The sequence below is a fragment of the Atractosteus spatula genome, unplaced genomic scaffold (assembly GCF_055471065.1).
Source record: "Atractosteus spatula isolate fAtrSpa1 unplaced genomic scaffold, fAtrSpa1.hap1 Scaffold_65, whole genome shotgun sequence".
NCBI lineage: Eukaryota > Metazoa > Chordata > Actinopteri > Semionotiformes > Lepisosteidae > Atractosteus > Atractosteus spatula.
Window position 1 is genome coordinate 169,840 of NW_028296896.1, and position 18,030 is coordinate 187,869.

The following is an 18,030-nucleotide window of genomic DNA, read 5'->3' on the forward strand; positions in this document are numbered from 1 at the left end:
TATTTTTGATTTGACAATGGAGTCGGACAAGTTGTGCGAGACTGTGTGGCAGAAGGCGCAATCCGGGAAAAATTCTTTTCCGATGTCTTTGTTTTTGATGGAGCCTCTCTTTGCGAGGGAGCTGAGGACGCTTACCGTCCACCTGTTTAACACGTTGTTGCCTGAGCGAGACATTGTGATGTATTTAACCAGGTTTGTGGACATTCAAGGGGCCGGCAGCAAAGTGGTGGACGAGGCGGGGGTCTGGACCGGGAGGAGGAGGTATTTGGTCAGGCTCCGACCTCAGCCGTCTGGAGAGGAGGGCGTTTTGCATCCCCCTGCCTACTTTAATATCGGGTCAAACAGGGGCTACCTTTTCTACCCAGGGCAGCCCCTGACATGTAAAAAGTGTTTGCAACAGGGACACATTGCAGCGAACTGCCCAGGAGGTTTCTGCAGGAGGTGCGGTGCGGAGGGACACGAGGCGAAGAACTGCGGACAGGTACTGACATGTGATCTGTGTGGGTCAGCGGGTCACGTGTATCGCTCGTGTCCCAGAAAGCAGAAGAGCTTTGCGGACATTGTGAAGGCTCCCCCGAAAGATCCGAGACTGGAATTACCAGGACCCTCCGGTGGTCCGTTTATGTTTTTCGGGACTGTGGGGACAACTAAGGAGGGGGATAAGGGTGGACCAGGGCAAGCAGCAGAGGGGGCGGGTGAAGCGGGTGACGAACACCCAGAGTCCAGGTCCTGGGCTGATATGGTCCCAGAAGGCCGACCAGAGTCCCCGAGCTGGTCCCCGGTTTTAAGTAGGTCTACAAAGAGGAAGGGAGGGAGAGGGCCGAAGGGCCCTGATTTGCGACGCGCCAAGTTGGGGTTGCAAAATCGTTTCCGGGGGCTGCCTATTGAGACTTTAGGCAGCGATTCAGATGGAGTGGAGGAAGACAGTAGCCGGGAGGGGGTAGCATCCGGGAAATCCCTCGAGCCTGGTTTCGAAAAGGTGGAGGGTGCGGGTGGAGCGACGGGAAAGAAAGGAGAGGAGGTGGCGGGGAGGGGAAACGCAAGGGGGGAAAGGTCAGGGGAGGGATTGGAGGTGGAGGGGGGTACTCTTTCTGCCGTTTCAGTCACCCCTGAGGAATCAGAGGAGGTGGAGGTGAGCGAGGAGCCACTTCCTCCAGGTCAAGGTGAGCCGGTAGTGGCTAGTGAGGGAAGTGAGATGGAGGTAGGGAGTTTAAAAGAGATAGAACAGCCGGCTCACCCGCAGGTACCCGGGGATCCCGAGAGCGAGTCATCTTCCTCGGGGGAGGGGAGCTTGCAGCACTCCGGGGAGGGGGAGAGCGATTCAACATCAGCTGAGACAGATAACTCAGAGGTTAGCCAGGAAGAGGAGACTAGGGTACAAACTTCTCATGACCCGCCATGAGTCGTATTATTTGTACGGTAAATGTGAGGGGTTTGAGGAACCCTGCGAAGCGGACTGGCGTCTTCAAAGACCTTGCGAGTCGCCAGTTCGGCTTTTGTTTTGTTCAGGAGGTTCATTTGGGGTCACAGAAGGATGTAGCGGATTTTAAGAAAGAATGGCAAAAAGGAGAGTCCTGGTGGAGCATTGGAGGGGTGCACTCTTCAGGCATCGGGATTTTATGTGGGGTGTCAAATTTTGTGGGGGGTGAGGTTTGTGTGGTTGTTCCGGGGCGTTTATTGGTAGTGGATGGGGTGTGGGACGGCCTGAAAGTGCGCCTGATAGCGGTGTATGGACCGGCTGAAAGGCGCCTTCAGGCAGATTTTATAAGAAAGATCGAGCCACTCCTATTTACCAACAGAACGGTGGTGATGGGCGGGGATTTTAATGTCGATATTGGTGACACAAATAGGGCAGGGGCGCGAGCCCTGAGAGAGTTGGTGAGTCATTTTAAATTGCAGGACGGCCTTAACATCTCGGGCCCGGCCTCTAAACAGTTTACTTGGAGCAACGGCAAGGATATCTTCAGGAGACTGGATTACATCTTCACTACCCTAAGTGGACGGTCTACGGTAGGACATATTGTTCCTGTATGGTTTTCTGACCACATGTTGCTGTCTGCCTGTCTGACCTCGGATGACCCAGGCCCCAGATCAGGTTACTGGAGGCTAAATGTTAAGGTGTTGTCCGAGGTTGAGTTCAGAAGCAGGATAGTTGACCTGATTGAAAGTCTCTGCAGTCAGAGATGGAAATATCTGTCCGCTGTCAATTGGTGGGAGATGTGTAAAAGAGTTATATGCAAGGAATCGGTCAAATATTGCCGAGACAGGAGACGGAAGGAGAGGGAGGATTTAGATCAGCTCCAACAGGAGTTACAGACCCTCTATGAGGGATTTAATCAGGGAGGCTCTTTTGACGCACCGAAGGCGGCGGAGATCAGGCTTCGGATGAAAGAGTGGTGGTTGGCGCGAGCCAACGATTTTCTCTTTAGAGCGAAGGGAAATTGGAGGGAAAAGGATGAGAAATGCTCGGCTATGTTTTTCGGCTCGGTGCGTTCTCGGCAAGCCAGAACTTTGGTGGAGGGCCTAAAGCAAAAAGACGGTTCCGTTACCTCTGACCCAGCAGATATGGTCAGGTGTGCCTCGGATTTTTACAGGGAACTGTTCTCGGGGAAACCAGTGGACACTGACTTGTGGGAGGAGTGGTTGGCGGGAATAGTGACGGTAGAGGAGGGCATGCCTGAACTGGAGGGAGAGCTTTCGGGTGAGGAACTAAGGGAAGCCATGGCAGGGATGCGGAGGGGGACGGCTCCCGGAATTGATGGCTTGCCCATTGACTTTTACGTGGTGTTTTGGGATAAACTGCAGCCTATCCTGCTCGAAGTTTTTAACGAAATTTTAGAGTCAGGGGAGTTAACGGGAACTATGAAAACTGGAGTTCTGTCTTTGATTTTTAAGAAAGGGGACAAGGAGGACCTGGAAAACTGGAGGCCGATCCAATTGCTCTGCACTGACTATAAGATCCTGGCCAGGGTGCTGAGTAGGCGGCTGAGGAAGGTGATGCCGGGTCTGGTCTGCAGGGATCAGACCTGCAGTGTGGAAGGAAGGAAACTAGCCTGGAATCTCCAGTTGGTGAGAGACATCATTGAATGGGTGGAGGAAAGGGGCTTGGAGCTCATTCTGGTAAGCTTAGATCAAAGTAAAGCCTTTGACAGAGTGTGTCATCCCTTCCTTTGGGAGGTTTTAAAGAGACTAGGGATTGGTGGAACTTTTATCCGATGGCTCAGGATTTTATATAACGGGGTCATCTCAAGGGTATGTGTGAATGGAAGGTTGGGGATGGGGTTCGTGGTTAGCCGTGGGGTGAGGCAGGGGTGTCCCTTGTCCCCGCTCCTCTACGTGCTATACCTGGAGCCCTTTTTGCGACGAATCCAGAGTGACCCTTGGGTGGAGGGTGTACTAGTCCCGGGTAGCGGTGGAGCACAGGCAAAGTTGATGGCTTACGCAGACGATGTAACTTTGTTTCTTACCACTGACAGGTCTCTCACTCGGGTTCTGCAGATAGCGGACGCCATGGCTGCAGGAACGGGTGCACTGCTTAATCTCAGCAAGTGCACCGTCAAATATTTTGGCAGATGGAAGAACAGGCAGGATGTGGTAGGAGGTCTCAAACTAGAGACAGGGCCCGTGAAGATCTTGGGGGTCAGTTTCCATACTGCTGACTCTGCCACAATTAACTGGAGGAGTAAGATCTCAAAAGTGAATCAGAAGTTAGGTTTGTGGCAGAGTAGGCATTTGACACTGGTAGGAAAAGTCCTGGTAGTGAAGGTGGATATATTGCCGTTGCTCATCCATCTGGCCTGTGTTTTCCCGCTGCCTCCCAGGTTCCGTAGAGAGCTGGTGAGGACCATCTTCCGCTTCGTTTGGGGCGGAGGATATGAGTACATCAAGCGGGTGGACATGCACAGGCCGGTGGAGGAAGGAGGTCGGGCGGTGCCGGACCTGCCGGTGAAATTGGACTCACTTTTCATCTCGGGGCTGTGCAGACTTCTGAAGGAGAGTCCGGACCACCTGTGCGTCCCCTTTGCACACTTGTGGTTTGCCTCTGCAGTAAAACATTTGGTAGTGTGGACAAACACAACACCCAAGGCAGAAAGGCTGCCATGGTATTATAAACATGCGGTACAATGGCTAAAAAAGCACCCGGATGCTAAGGAAGGTACAGCACTGCTGGACCACAAGGCACTGTACCAGCTGGCTACTGCAAAGGAGCCGGCTATTGTGGGAGTTCCGGGAGAGGTGTGGAGGCAGACGCAATCGGTAGGGCTGGAGAATAAGTTAAAGGACCTCAATTGGTTGGTGGTGTGGAACAGACTTCCAGTCCGAGAGACTTTACACAGACATGGTCTCTCCAGGCAGGACAAGTGCCCACGCACTGACTGCCAAGAAACCGAGTCCATCGCACACGTTTTATGGGATTGTGGGTTTGCACAGAGGGTATGGGACCAGTGTGGGGGCCTTTTAACGCAGGTGAAACTAGACTTTGTGGTGTCCAGACAAGTTATACTGCGTGGAATCCCAAAAACAAGGAGATGGGGGATCAATTTTTTGTTATGGCTGGTGATCAGTTTTGTAAAATATCATCTGTGGGCATCACGCAAAGACCTCACTGAGCATGGGGTCAGTGGAGCACCAGCCGCTGTCGTGCATAAAGTGAAATATGATATAGCATGTCGGGTAAAATGGGATATTCTGAGGTGGGGTTTTGCGGCAGCCAAGGAGAGGTGGAAGGGGCTATTTTCGTTGGGGTGATTATTATGTTTTGTATAGTAAAAGTCGGTATGGTTTTGGTGAATGTTTTGTTTTTTCAGATGTGGGGGTGGGTTTTGATTTGCATTTGAGGCGGGGTTAAGGAAATTGTATTTTGCTTGGGTTTTCAGAGGTGTGGGCTTTTGAATGTTGTTTTCTGTGTTTTTTGAGTAACATGTGGGTTGATTTTTTGTGTGATGGGTCTTTTTTGCTGTTTTGTATGTTTTATACGTTTCTAATAAAAAAAAAAAAAAAAAAATCTGTTCTTATCAGTTTAATATCTGATACGTCCCCCATCGGGGGACCACATATTAAACGGATTTTTGGAACAGGGAGCTGGATCAGGAGCTTGCTCCGTCCTCTCCACGCATCGGCCCGGTATTGCAGCGCCTCCGGGAACGGTGCACTACCTTCTCTCAGCGGTGAAAAGACAGACGTAGCTAGCAAGCAAGCGAGGTGGACCGGAGCTCCTTCCTCTCCGGTCTCGTCTCTCGTCCATCTGTGCGTCTCTGTGTCTCTCTCTCTCCCCCTCCCCGTTCCCGTGCTCCCTCCGTGCACTTTCCCGCGCCTCGACTCTCTCGGCAAGCAGGCCGGCCCCCTTTTCGGCTCCCGTGCGTTTTCCCTCCAAAAAACTTAGTTTTTTCCTCCTTTTTCCAGGGAGGCAGGCGTGGCTTGTGTGTGTGTGTGTGTGTGTGTGTGTGTGTGTGTGTGTGTGTGTGTGTGTGTGTGTGTGTCCCCGTCCTTGCAGGCGGGCCCCTTTCGACAGCCGGCCGTTTTCCCTCCAAAAAACTTAGTATATACACCTTTTCTTTCTTTTTTTCGGCAGGCAGGCAGGTGTGTGTGTGTCCCCGTCCCTCCCGAGAGAGCGCTGCCCCTTGCCTCTGCCCGCAGGTGCCGACGGTCCGCTTTCGCTTGCAGCTCACTCGGCACGGCTGCTGCTGGTGGGAGGGGCCTAAGCTAAGGAGGCCGGCCGGCTGGCGCCCCCCGCGGCTGCGGTCGTTGTCGGGCCGTTGACAGGAGATCAAAGAGCAGGGCCCCCGCCCGGGACTGGCGGGCAGGCAGGCGAGCAAGCAGGCAGGCAAGAGAGGGGGAGAGCGGAGTCCGGGCGGCCGGCAGCCGCGTGCGGACCGGGCTCCAGAGGCGTCGGCCTGCGCCGCTGCGCGCCAGCCGGACGCCCGCGCGCCCGCCCAAGGCCGGCGTCGGGCATCGCTTCTCGGCCTTTTGGCTAAGATCAAGTGTAGTATCTGTTCTTATCAGTTTAATATCTGATACGTCCCCCATCGGGGGACCACATATTAAACGGATTTTTGGAACAGGGAGCTGGATCAGGAGCTTGCTCCGTCCTCTCCACGCATCGGCCCGGTATTGCAGCGCCTCCGGGAACGGTGCACTACCTTCTCTCAGCGGTGAAAAGACAGACGTAGCTAGCAAGCAAGCGAGGTGGACCGGAGCTCCTTCCTCTCCGGTCTCGTCTCTCGTCCATCTGTGCGTCTCTGTGTCTCTCTCTCTCCCCCTCCCCGTTCCCGTGCTCCCTCCGTGCACTTTCCCGCGCCTCGACTCTCTCGGCAAGCAGGCCGGCCCCCTTTTCGGCTCCCGTGCGTTTTCCCTCCAAAAAACTTAGTTTTTTCCTCCTTTTTCCAGGGAGGCAGGCGTGGCTTGTGTGTGTGTGTGTGTGTGTGTGTGTGTGTGTGTGTGTGTGTGTGTGTGTGTGTGTGTGTCCCCGTCCTTGCAGGCGGGCCCCTTTCGACAGCCGGCCGTTTTCCCTCCAAAAAACTTAGTATATACACCTTTTCTTTCTTTTTTTCGGCAGGCAGGCAGGTGTGTGTGTGTCCCCGTCCCTCCCGAGAGAGCGCTGCCCCTTGCCTCTGCCCGCAGGTGCCGACGGTCCGCTTTCGCTTGCAGCTCACTCGGCACGGCTGCTGCTGGTGGGAGGGGCCTAAGCTAAGGAGGCCGGCCGGCTGGCGCCCCCCGCGGCTGCGGTCGTTGTCGGGCCGTTGACAGGAGATCAAAGAGCAGGGCCCCCGCCCGGGACTGGCGGGCAGGCAGGCGAGCAAGCAGGCAGGCAAGAGAGGGGGAGAGCGGAGTCCGGGCGGCCGGCAGCCGCGTGCGGACCGGGCTCCAGAGGCGTCGGCCTGCGCCGCTGCGCGCCAGCCGGACGCCCGCGCGCCCGCCCAAGGCCGGCGTCGGGCATCGCTTCTCGGCCTTTTGGCTAAGATCAAGTGTAGTATCTGTTCTTATCAGTTTAATATCTGATACGTCCCCCATCGGGGGACCACATATTAAACGGATTTTTGGAACAGGGAGCTGGATCAGGAGCTTGCTCCGTCCTCTCCACGCATCGGCCCGGTATTGCAGCGCCTCCGGGAACGGTGCACTACCTTCTCTCAGCGGTGAAAAGACAGACGTAGCTAGCAAGCAAGCGAGGTGGACCGGAGCTCCTTCCTCTCCGGTCTCGTCTCTCGTCCATCTGTGCGTCTCTGTGTCTCTCTCTCTCCCCCTCCCCGTTCCCGTGCTCCCTCCGTGCACTTTCCCGCGCCTCGACTCTCTCGGCAAGCAGGCCGGCCCCCTTTTCGGCTCCCGTGCGTTTTCCCTCCAAAAAACTTAGTTTTTTCCTCCTTTTTCCAGGGAGGCAGGCGTGGCTTGTGTGTGTGTGTGTGTGTGTGTGTGTGTGTGTGTGTGTGTGTGTCCCCGTCCTTGCAGGCGGGCCCCTTTCGACAGCCGGCCGTTTTCCCTCCAAAAAACTTAGTATATACACCTTTTCTTTCTTTTTTTCGGCAGGCAGGCAGGTGTGTGTGTGTCCCCGTCCCTCCCGAGAGAGCGCTGCCCCTTGCCTCTGCCCGCAGGTGCCGACGGTCCGCTTTCGCTTGCAGCTCACTCGGCACGGCTGCTGCTGGTGGGAGGGGCCTAAGCTAAGGAGGCCGGCCGGCTGGCGCCCCCCGCGGCTGCGGTCGTTGTCGGGCCGTTGACAGGAGATCAAAGAGCAGGGCCCCCGCCCGGGACTGGCGGGCAGGCAGGCGAGCAAGCAGGCAGGCAAGAGAGGGGGAGAGCGGAGTCCGGGCGGCCGGCAGCCGCGTGCGGACCGGGCTCCAGAGGCGTCGGCCTGCGCCGCTGCGCGCCAGCCGGACGCCCGCGCGCCCGCCCAAGGCCGGCGTCGGGCATCGCTTCTCGGCCTTTTGGCTAAGATCAAGTGTAGTATCTGTTCTTATCAGTTTAATATCTGATACGTCCCCCATCGGGGGACCACATATTAAACGGATTTTTGGAACAGGGAGCTGGATCAGGAGCTTGCTCCGTCCTCTCCACGCATCGGCCCGGTATTGCAGCGCCTCCGGGAACGGTGCACTACCTTCTCTCAGCGGTGAAAAGACAGACGTAGCTAGCAAGCAAGCGAGGTGGACCGGAGCTCCTTCCTCTCCGGTCTCGTCTCTCGTCCATCTGTGCGTCTCTGTGTCTCTCTCTCTCCCCCTCCCCGTTCCCGTGCTCCCTCCGTGCACTTTCCCGCGCCTCGACTCTCTCGGCAAGCAGGCCGGCCCCCTTTTCGGCTCCCGTGCGTTTTCCCTCCAAAAAACTTAGTTTTTTCCTCCTTTTTCCAGGGAGGCAGGCGTGGCTTGTGTGTGTGTGTGTGTGTGTGTGTGTGTGTGTGTGTGTGTGTGTGTGTGTGTGTCCCCGTCCTTGCAGGCGGGCCCCTTTCGACAGCCGGCCGTTTTCCCTCCAAAAAACTTAGTATATACACCTTTTCTTTCTTTTTTTCGGCAGGCAGGCAGGTGTGTGTGTGTCCCCGTCCCTCCCGAGAGAGCGCTGCCCCTTGCCTCTGCCCGCAGGTGCCGACGGTCCGCTTTCGCTTGCAGCTCACTCGGCACGGCTGCTGCTGGTGGGAGGGGCCTAAGCTAAGGAGGCCGGCCGGCTGGCGCCCCCCGCGGCTGCGGTCGTTGTCGGGCCGTTGACAGGAGATCAAAGAGCAGGGCCCCCGCCCGGGACTGGCGGGCAGGCAGGCGAGCAAGCAGGCAGGCAAGAGAGGGGGAGAGCGGAGTCCGGGCGGCCGGCAGCCGCGTGCGGACCGGGCTCCAGAGGCGTCGGCCTGCGCCGCTGCGCGCCAGCCGGACGCCCGCGCGCCCGCCCAAGGCCGGCGTCGGGCATCGCTTCTCGGCCTTTTGGCTAAGATCAAGTGGTAGTATCTGTTCTTATCAGTTTAATATCTGATACGTCCCCCATCGGGGGACCACATATTAAACGGATTTTTGGAACAGGGAGCTGGATCAGGAGCTTGCTCCGTCCTCTCCACGCATCGGCCCGGTATTGCAGCGCCTCCGGGAACGGTGCACTACCTTCTCTCAGCGGTGAAAAGACAGACGTAGCTAGCAAGCAAGCGAGGTGGACCGGAGCTCCTTCCTCTCCGGTCTCGTCTCTCGTCCATCTGTGCGTCTCTGTGTCTCTCTCTCTCCCCCTCCCCGTTCCCGTGCTCCCTCCGTGCACTTTCCCGCGCCTCGACTCTCTCGGCAAGCAGGCCGGCCCCCTTTTCGGCTCCCGTGCGTTTTCCCTCCAAAAAACTTAGTTTTTTCCTCCTTTTTCCAGGGAGGCAGGCGTGGCTTGTGTGTGTGTGTGTGTGTGTGTGTGTGTGTGTGTGTGTGTGTGTGTGTGTGTGTGTGTGTCCCCGTCCTTGCAGGCGGGCCCCTTTCGACAGCCGGCCGTTTTCCCTCCAAAAAACTTAGTATATACACCTTTTCTTTCTTTTTTTCGGCAGGCAGGCAGGTGTGTGTGTGTCCCCGTCCCTCCCGAGAGAGCGCTGCCCCTTGCCTCTGCCCGCAGGTGCCGACGGTCCGCTTTCGCTTGCAGCTCACTCGGCACGGCTGCTGCTGGTGGGAGGGGCCTAAGCTAAGGAGGCCGGCCGGCTGGCGCCCCCCGCGGCTGCGGTCGTTGTCGGGCCGTTGACAGGAGATCAAAGAGCAGGGCCCCCGCCCGGGACTGGCGGGCAGGCAGGCGAGCAAGCAGGCAGGCAAGAGAGGGGGAGAGCGGAGTCCGGGCGGCCGGCAGCCGCGTGCGGACCGGGCTCCAGAGGCGTCGGCCTGCGCCGCTGCGCGCCAGCCGGACGCCCGCGCGCCCGCCCAAGGCCGGCGTCGGGCATCGCTTCTCGGCCTTTTGGCTAAGATCAAGGTTTAAGCCGGCAAGCCCGCAATTCCAAGATCTTAGTCCAGGGGGTCGGGAAGGCGACAGGAGGAATGCTGTGACGGAGACGACTGGATGGGGGACCGTGGAGTTTTGGAGCCAGAAGGATCGTGGTGACGAGAAGGGGGAACGGCGGTGGCGAGGAAATTTTGCTGAGCTGGACGGAGTCGGAGGGCGGCGGCGTGCTTACCTGGAGGTTTCCGGAAAGGGCGACGACGCAGTGGCTGGAGTGATGGCAGGGTACCCTTGGGCGAGGAACGAGCAGCGGAAGGACTCCCTCCGTTTCTCGCTGAGGAATTTGGATGGACTGATGACCTGGGACAGAGATAGGTTTAAAGAGTTGGTTCTGGTTAAATGCTTGGGGGTGCGTTTGTCAGATGTTTTCTGCTTGCAGGACTTTGTCAGATGCGGGATTTTCGAGGTGACTCTAGTATCGGACATCTTGTGTTTTGAAGTGTGGCGGATGGTACAGGAGAAGGAAGAGGAGTTTCCTGTAAAGTTGTTCCGTGTGGAGCCGATGTTTGTTGGAGATCTGAAAGTTATGACAGTTTTCTTTTCAGATCCATTTGTCCCTGAGGAGGACTTAGTCTCCTTCTTGAGGCGGTTTGTGGATCTGCAAGGAGCCGGTACGAGAGAGCTGGACAAGGATGGCGTGTGGTCTGGGAAACGGACATATTGGATGAGACTGAGATTGGGGAAGACAGCAGAGGAGGGGGTGATATACCCCCCAGCTTTCTTCATGATCGGGACACATAGGGGTTACCTGGTGTATTCCGGGCAACCCCTTGAATGCAGAGCGTGTGGTGGTCGGGGACATTTTGCGGCGCAGTGCGTGTCAGTGCACTGCAAACGGTGTGGGAAGATGGGACATGTGGTGAAGGATTGTGTACGAGAGAAAAGGTGTTTTAAGTGTGATGGGCTGGGACATGTGTCACGGGTTTGTTTGAGTAAGGGGATGGAGAGGGTTGGGGGGTCAGGGGTAGATGGGAGTGAGGAAGAGGGAGGGGAAATAGGAAACGATAGTGAGAGTAGGGTGGGAAGTTTTGATAAAATAGGTGTGAGGGTGGGATGTAAGAGTGAGAGAGAGAAGCGTTTGAGTTGTGCATTTTTTTTGGAGCCTTCGACAGATGTGGACCGAGATAGTAAGGTTAGTGAGATAAATGGGACTGGTACGGTAGTGGTGCAGAAGGGAGAGCAGTGGAATAATGTGGGGGAGACTAGTCAGTGTGATGAAAGGGGAAGGATGGAAGAGAGTGATGTGAAGGGAGGGATGATTGTTGTTGAAGGGGAGGAAATGTACACGAAGGGAGCGTATACAGAGATTTTGTTTGATAGTGACGGTGACATAGTTTTGACGGATCTTGAGGAGGAATGTGAAAGAGTGTGTTTGGGTGATGATGTCAGTGATAATGTGGTAGCTTCGACTGTGGAGGTGAAGGGTGAAGGACACGAGAAGAGGGAGGTAAGGGTGGGACAGATAGTCAAGAAAAAGGGAAAAAAGAAAGTGAAGAGATGAGGGAGATCAAGAAGGGGTGGAGGTTATCTGAATAAGGGGAGGGGATATGGAGATTTGGTTTACTTTGGGTGTGGGAACTAATGTAAGTGAATATAGATGTGTTAAGGATTTGTGTTTGCTGTGTAATGATTTTGGTTGGAAAAGAGCTTAGGATGTTATTAGTATAAGGGGATTATGGGGATGCGGGTTTTTCTTTTGGGTTTGAGAATTTAATGTGAGTGAACATGGAAGTGCCAAGGGTTTATGTTTAGTGTGTAACGATTTTGGTTGAAGTTAGGATGTTATTAGAATAAGGGGATTATGGAAATGTTTCAGTTGGGTTTGAGAGTTAATGTATGTGAATATGGAAGTGTTAAAGGATTTATGTTTATTGTGTAATGATTTGATTGAAGTTGGGAGGTAATTTGTGTAAGGGGTGGGGTTATGGTGATGAGGTTTTCTTCGGGTTAGAGAGTAATATGGTTTGGGAAGTTAATGTAAGTGAAGATGGATGTGTAAAGGGTTTATGTTCTGTTGTGTAACGATTAAGGTCGAATTTGGGAGGGTCAAGATGATGGGGTTTTGTTGTTAAGTCATGAATGTTTTTTGTTACCCTGAACTGTTGTACGGGTTTGTTATCATGAATTGGTCCGTTTTTGTGGTTATTGTGGTTGAGGTTTTGGTTGGAATTCATGTGATTATGGAATGTAAGGTTTATGAACTGTTTTATGTTATGTTTCCGGTTTGATGGAATATTTGAGTTTAAGGTACAATGATGTTTGGGTTTTGAGTATTTGGTGTAATATTGATTTTGTATTTTGCAATAAAAAAAAAAAAAAAAAAAATCTGTTCTTATCAGTTTAATATCTGATACGTCCCCCATCGGGGGACCACATATTAAACGGATTTTTGGAACAGGGAGCTGGATCAGGAGCTTGCTCCGTCCTCTCCACGCATCGGCCCGGTATTGCAGCGCCTCCGGGAACGGTGCACTACCTTCTCTCAGCGGTGAAAAGACAGACGTAGCTAGCAAGCAAGCGAGGTGGACCGGAGCTCCTTCCTCTCCGGTCTCGTCTCTCGTCCATCTGTGCGTCTCTGTGTCTCTCTCTCTCCCCCTCCCCGTTCCCGTGCTCCCTCCGTGCACTTTCCCGCGCCTCGACTCTCTCGGCAAGCAGGCCGGCCCCCTTTTCGGCTCCCGTGCGTTTTCCCTCCAAAAAACTTAGTTTTTTCCTCCTTTTTCCAGGGAGGCAGGCGTGGCTTGTGTGTGTGTGTGTGTGTGTGTGTGTGTGTGTGTGTGTGTGTGTCCCCGTCCTTGCAGGCGGGCCCCTTTCGACAGCCGGCCGTTTTCCCTCCAAAAAACTTAGTATATACACCTTTTCTTTCTTTTTTTCGGCAGGCAGGCAGGTGTGTGTGTGTCCCCGTCCCTCCCGAGAGAGCGCTGCCCCTTGCCTCTGCCCGCAGGTGCCGACGGTCCGCTTTCGCTTGCAGCTCACTCGGCACGGCTGCTGCTGGTGGGAGGGGCCTAAGCTAAGGAGGCCGGCCGGCTGGCGCCCCCCGCGGCTGCGGTCGTTGTCGGGCCGTTGACAGGAGATCAAAGAGCAGGGCCCCCGCCCGGGACTGGCGGGCAGGCAGGCGAGCAAGCAGGCAGGCAAGAGAGGGGGAGAGCGGAGTCCGGGCGGCCGGCAGCCGCGTGCGGACCGGGCTCCAGAGGCGTCGGCCTGCGCCGCTGCGCGCCAGCCGGACGCCCGCGCGCCCGCCCAAGGCCGGCGTCGGGCATCGCTTCTCGGCCTTTTGGCTAAGATCAAGTGTAGTATCTGTTCTTATCAGTTTAATATCTGATACGTCCCCCATCGGGGGACCACATATTAAACGGATTTTTGGAACAGGGAGCTGGATCAGGAGCTTGCTCCGTCCTCTCCACGCATCGGCCCGGTATTGCAGCGCCTCCGGGAACGGTGCACTACCTTCTCTCAGCGGTGAAAAGACAGACGTAGCTAGCAAGCAAGCGAGGTGGACCGGAGCTCCTTCCTCTCCGGTCTCGTCTCTCGTCCATCTGTGCGTCTCTGTGTCTCTCTCTCTCCCCCTCCCCGTTCCCGTGCTCCCTCCGTGCACTTTCCCGCGCCTCGACTCTCTCGGCAAGCAGGCCGGCCCCCTTTTCGGCTCCCGTGCGTTTTCCCTCCAAAAAACTTAGTTTTTTCCTCCTTTTTCCAGGGAGGCAGGCGTGGCTTGTGTGTGTGTGTGTGTGTGTGTGTGTGTGTGTGTGTGTGTGTGTGTGTGTGTGTGTGTGTGTGTCCCCGTCCTTGCAGGCGGGCCCCTTTCGACAGCCGGCCGTTTTCCCTCCAAAAAACTTAGTATATACACCTTTTCTTTCTTTTTTTCGGCAGGCAGGCAGGTGTGTGTGTGTCCCCGTCCCTCCCGAGAGAGCGCTGCCCCTTGCCTCTGCCCGCAGGTGCCGACGGTCCGCTTTCGCTTGCAGCTCACTCGGCACGGCTGCTGCTGGTGGGAGGGGCCTAAGCTAAGGAGGCCGGCCGGCTGGCGCCCCCCGCGGCTGCGGTCGTTGTCGGGCCGTTGACAGGAGATCAAAGAGCAGGGCCCCCGCCCGGGACTGGCGGGCAGGCAGGCGAGCAAGCAGGCAGGCAAGAGAGGGGGAGAGCGGAGTCCGGGCGGCCGGCAGCCGCGTGCGGACCGGGCTCCAGAGGCGTCGGCCTGCGCCGCTGCGCGCCAGCCGGACGCCCGCGCGCCCGCCCAAGGCCGGCGTCGGGCATCGCTTCTCGGCCTTTTGGCGAAGATCAGAGGTCGAGGGAGAGACGAACGAGAGGACAACACCACAAGGACTGCGCTTTTGGATTGCTTTTTTGGATTTTGAACCCGGATTGCTTTTTGGACAACCCTTTCTTGGATTTTGGACGTCGGTACTTTGGTTTTTGATCCCGGCTTCGTGACTGGGCTGCTTTGCAGCCGAAAGGCTGCATTGACCATGGCTGCGGAGCCTGGAGAGGCGAGGAGGGCTGGAAAGGACCCCAGCATCAAGTGGACCATCCGCTTTCATTGGAAAGCGGAGACGGGGCCACCTGGAAGGGAAGAATTCGAGGATGAGGTTTTGTTCGGAGCTTTGGGGCTGAAGGCTACTGACATCAAATGTGTGCAAGGGAACCGGGCACAGAAGTTTATCGACGCCACGTTCATGAGCGCAGAGATCCACAAGAGAATGGCGGAAAAATGTGGGAAGATCATCAAGGACGGCGGATTGCAGGAGTACGAATGTGGTGGACTAAAGGGCGACAGCAAGAGGTGGGTGGTCCTACATATGTTCGACCCGTTCATTTCAGATGCCGACGTGACAACCTTCCTGCGCAGATACGTGGAGGTGAGGAGGGGGCCTAACGTGGTCAGCGACACACGTACTGTGTGGACGGGGAAGCGTCGGTACGAGGTGGAATTGCGGCGGGATGACAGAGCAGAGGACGGGTTCACCCACCCACCAGCGACCTTCTCAATTGGATCAGGTAGGGGGTACCTGTACTATTGGGACCAACCCCAATTCTGCAGGAAGTGCCGGACTTCTGGGCACCAGGAAGGAGCGTGCGAAGCAGAGAAGTGTGGGAAGTGCAACCGCCAGGGCCACCACACACGGGAGTGTCCTGTAAAGGAGTGCTCCCTGTGTGGAGACACTAGGCACCTATACCGGCAGTGTCAGAGGAGGGGCAAGGACATCGACAAGGCGGTCGCGGAGTGGATGAGGCAGGCGGACGAGGAAAGCGAGAGGGAAGACCGGCCGGCGGGCAGCAGACCCCCAGGTAAGAGGGAGAAGAAGAGGGGAACACAACAGGGGAAGGAGCAGGAGGAGGAGGGGCGCCAGGCAGACGAGGACGGCAAGCGGCCCGGAACATCATGGGGATCGGACAGCGAGCAGCCGGGAACATCCGGGGGAGCAGACGGAGGAGCCGGAACCTGGGCGGAGGTGGTGAGACGAGGGCGCCCCCTGCAGGGGGGGAGAGGAACTGCAGCGCCAGCCACAGCGCCTGTAGAGGAGGAGGGGATGGTGACCCTGCAGAGCGCAGGGACGAAAAGGAAGACAAAGAGGGCGCGGGGGGAGAAGCGTCGGCCGGAGACGCTGGAGAAGAAGAAGAAGACGGCCGAGGAGAAAGGCCAGGAGGAAGACCAGGAGGAAGACCAGGGGGACCTCGCGGACTCTGAGGGGATGGAAGAGGAGGAGGGTGGCGTGTCGGCCTCGAGCGACTCGGAGGCCGAAAGCACCTCGGACTCTCTCCCCCCAGGGCAGGCGCCAGGACCAACACCAAGGAGCGCCTATTCAGTGGCGCCCAACATGAACGAGGAAGGAAGCCCCGTATTTAACTGCCAGCCGGAAACGCCTACTCCGGAACAGGAAGCCCTGGACAGCCCCGTGGCGGTCCAGTATATGGACACGGAGGACGACAGCTCGGTGAGTACAGCAGGGACTGCGAGCTCTCCCGATTTCAGCCGCCTGGAGGGAATGGAGAGTGACAGCCCCCCTCGAGAACCACCATGACCCTTACAGTAGCAACCGCTAACGTAAGGGGTCTGAGGAAGCAGGAAAAAAGAGCGGCGGTTTTTACTTACCTGTCTCGAAGGAATCTGGATGTGATCTTCCTACAAGAAGTTCACCTCAAGGACCTCGACGACGTGAGGACCCTACGGAGGGAGTGGAGGAGGGGTCCCTCGTGGTGGAGCGTCGGAGGGGTGAATTCTTCTGGCGTGGGTATCCTGTGCGGCTCGCCAGGGTTTGTCGCCCAGACAGTCAGCTCAGTGGTTCCCGGACGTCTGCTGGTGGTGGACGGAACCTGGAGGGGAGTGAAGATAAGGTTGGTCAACGTGTACGCCCCAGCAGACAGAAGGCAGCAGGGCTCCTTCCTGAAAGACCTGGAGCCCGTGCTATACACCAACAGAGAGCTGATTGTGGGCGGCGACTTCAACATCGACCTGGGAGACCCGCACGGCCAGGGAGTTCATCTGTTGAGGTCCTTGATTACGGATTTCAGCCTTCGAGACGGGTTTCGGAACGTTGCACACCACACCTGGGACAACGGAAGAGGGAGCTTTCGGCGCCTCGACTATATCCTCTCTACGGTGAAGTGGACGACGCTAAGCAGGCAAGTGACCCCCACCTGGTTCTCGGACCATCGGCTGCTCACGGTCACCTTCGGTGTTGAGGACCCGTGCTTCCAGGCCGGATACTGGAAGCTGAACAGACAAGTCTTACAGGAGGCGAGATACCGAAGGAAGATCGTATCAGTGCTGGAAGACCTTGGGAAGAGGAGGGGGCTGTTTAGCTCCGCGGTGCACTGGTGGGAATCGTGCAAACAGACTCTCGCGACGGTCACCAGGCGATACTGCTGGATCCGGCGGAGTCTGGAGGAACGCCAGTGCGCCCGGCTCCAGGAAGAGCTAGAAGCACTGTATGAGCAGCTGAACCAGGGGGGCGCCTTCAACGGCGAGAAGATCGCAAACGTCAGGAGCCTGCTTAGGGACAAGTGGCTGCAGAGAGCAAAAGACTACCTCTTCAGGCTGCGGGGAGTTTGGAGGGAGGGAGAAGAACAGTGCTCACCCCAATTCTTCAGCGCCGTGAGAAGACAGCAGGAGCGCAGCTGTTTTGAAAGCATACGGCGCGAAGATGGGACTGCAGTCACGGACTTACCCGGGATGCTGGAGTGTGCCACAGGGTTCTACACAGCCTTGTTTCAGGAGAAGGAGATCGACGCCAGCATCAAGGAGAGGCTCCTGGAGGGCGTGGAGAAGGCGGTGGACGACCCCGCCGCGCTGGTCGGGCCGGTGACAGGGGCGGAAATAAAAACAGCTTTGTTCGGATTGAAGAAGGGCACCGTCCCCGGTGTCGACGGCCTACCAGCGGAGTTCTACCGTACCTTCTGGGAACAACTGGAGCCTTTCCTGGTGCAGGTCTTCAATGAGGCCCTGGACAGCAGTGAACTGGGCCTCTCCATGAAGACCGGCGTCGTGACTCTGATCTACAAGGGAGGAGACAAGGCGGACCTGGGAAACTGGAGGCCGATCCAGCTCCTGTGCACGGACTATAAGATCTTGGCCAGGGTGCTGGGCGGCCGCCTGAGGACGGTGATGCCGGCGCTGGTCGGGGCGGATCAGACATGTGGCGTGGCAGGCCGGAAGATCAGCTGGACCCTGCAGCTGGTCCGGGACACCATCGCCTGGGTGGAGGACAGAGGCCTGCCGCTCATGCTGGTGAGCCTAGACCAAGCGAAGGCGTTCGACCGGGTCCATCACAAGATCCTGTGGGCACTCCTGAGGAAGAAAGGCCTGCCTGACACCTTTGTCAGGTGGATTGAGGCACTATACAGCGGTGCCACGTCCCGGGTAAGCGTCAACGGAGCTGTAGGGAGGAGGATATCGGTAAGGTGTGGTGTGCGACAGGGCTGTCCACTCTCGCCCCTGCTGTACGTCGTCTTCTTAGAGCTACTACTGGACCGCTTACGGAAGGATCCTGGAGTGACGGGAGTGAAAGTGCCAGGTGGAGGTGGGCAGGAAGTTAAGATCGCGGCCTACGCGGACGACGTGACACTCTTCCTCAGCTCTGACAGGAGCCTGGGGAGGGTGTTGGAGATCGTGGAGGC

General features: G+C 56.9%; 7 non-coding genes across 7 annotated transcripts; all 7 read left to right on the forward strand.

The window, feature by feature from the left end:
• Positions 1-4,973: 4,973 nt before the first annotated feature.
• On the forward strand, positions 4,974-5,158 carry LOC148805937 (U2 spliceosomal RNA). Its single transcript, XR_016089924.1, has one exon. It is a non-coding gene; the product is annotated as a U2 spliceosomal RNA (small nuclear RNA).
• Positions 5,159-5,951: 793 nt separating this feature from the next.
• On the forward strand, positions 5,952-6,142 carry LOC148805938 (U2 spliceosomal RNA). Its single transcript, XR_016089902.1, has one exon. It is a non-coding gene; the product is annotated as a U2 spliceosomal RNA (small nuclear RNA).
• A 793-nt stretch (positions 6,143-6,935) lies between these two features.
• LOC148805939 (U2 spliceosomal RNA) lies at positions 6,936-7,126 on the forward strand. Its single transcript, XR_016089903.1, has one exon. It is a non-coding gene; the product is annotated as a U2 spliceosomal RNA (small nuclear RNA).
• A 777-nt stretch (positions 7,127-7,903) lies between these two features.
• On the forward strand, positions 7,904-8,094 carry LOC148805940 (U2 spliceosomal RNA). The gene has a single exon (XR_016089904.1). It is a non-coding gene; the product is annotated as a U2 spliceosomal RNA (small nuclear RNA).
• Positions 8,095-8,881: 787 nt separating this feature from the next.
• On the forward strand, positions 8,882-9,073 carry LOC148805941 (U2 spliceosomal RNA). Its single transcript, XR_016089911.1, has one exon. It is a non-coding gene; the product is annotated as a U2 spliceosomal RNA (small nuclear RNA).
• Positions 9,074-12,208: 3,135 nt separating this feature from the next.
• On the forward strand, positions 12,209-12,402 carry LOC148805942 (U2 spliceosomal RNA). The gene has a single exon (XR_016089917.1). It is a non-coding gene; the product is annotated as a U2 spliceosomal RNA (small nuclear RNA).
• A 777-nt stretch (positions 12,403-13,179) lies between these two features.
• On the forward strand, positions 13,180-13,370 carry LOC148805943 (U2 spliceosomal RNA). Its single transcript, XR_016089905.1, has one exon. It is a non-coding gene; the product is annotated as a U2 spliceosomal RNA (small nuclear RNA).
• The last annotated feature ends 4,660 nt before the right edge of the window (positions 13,371-18,030 follow it).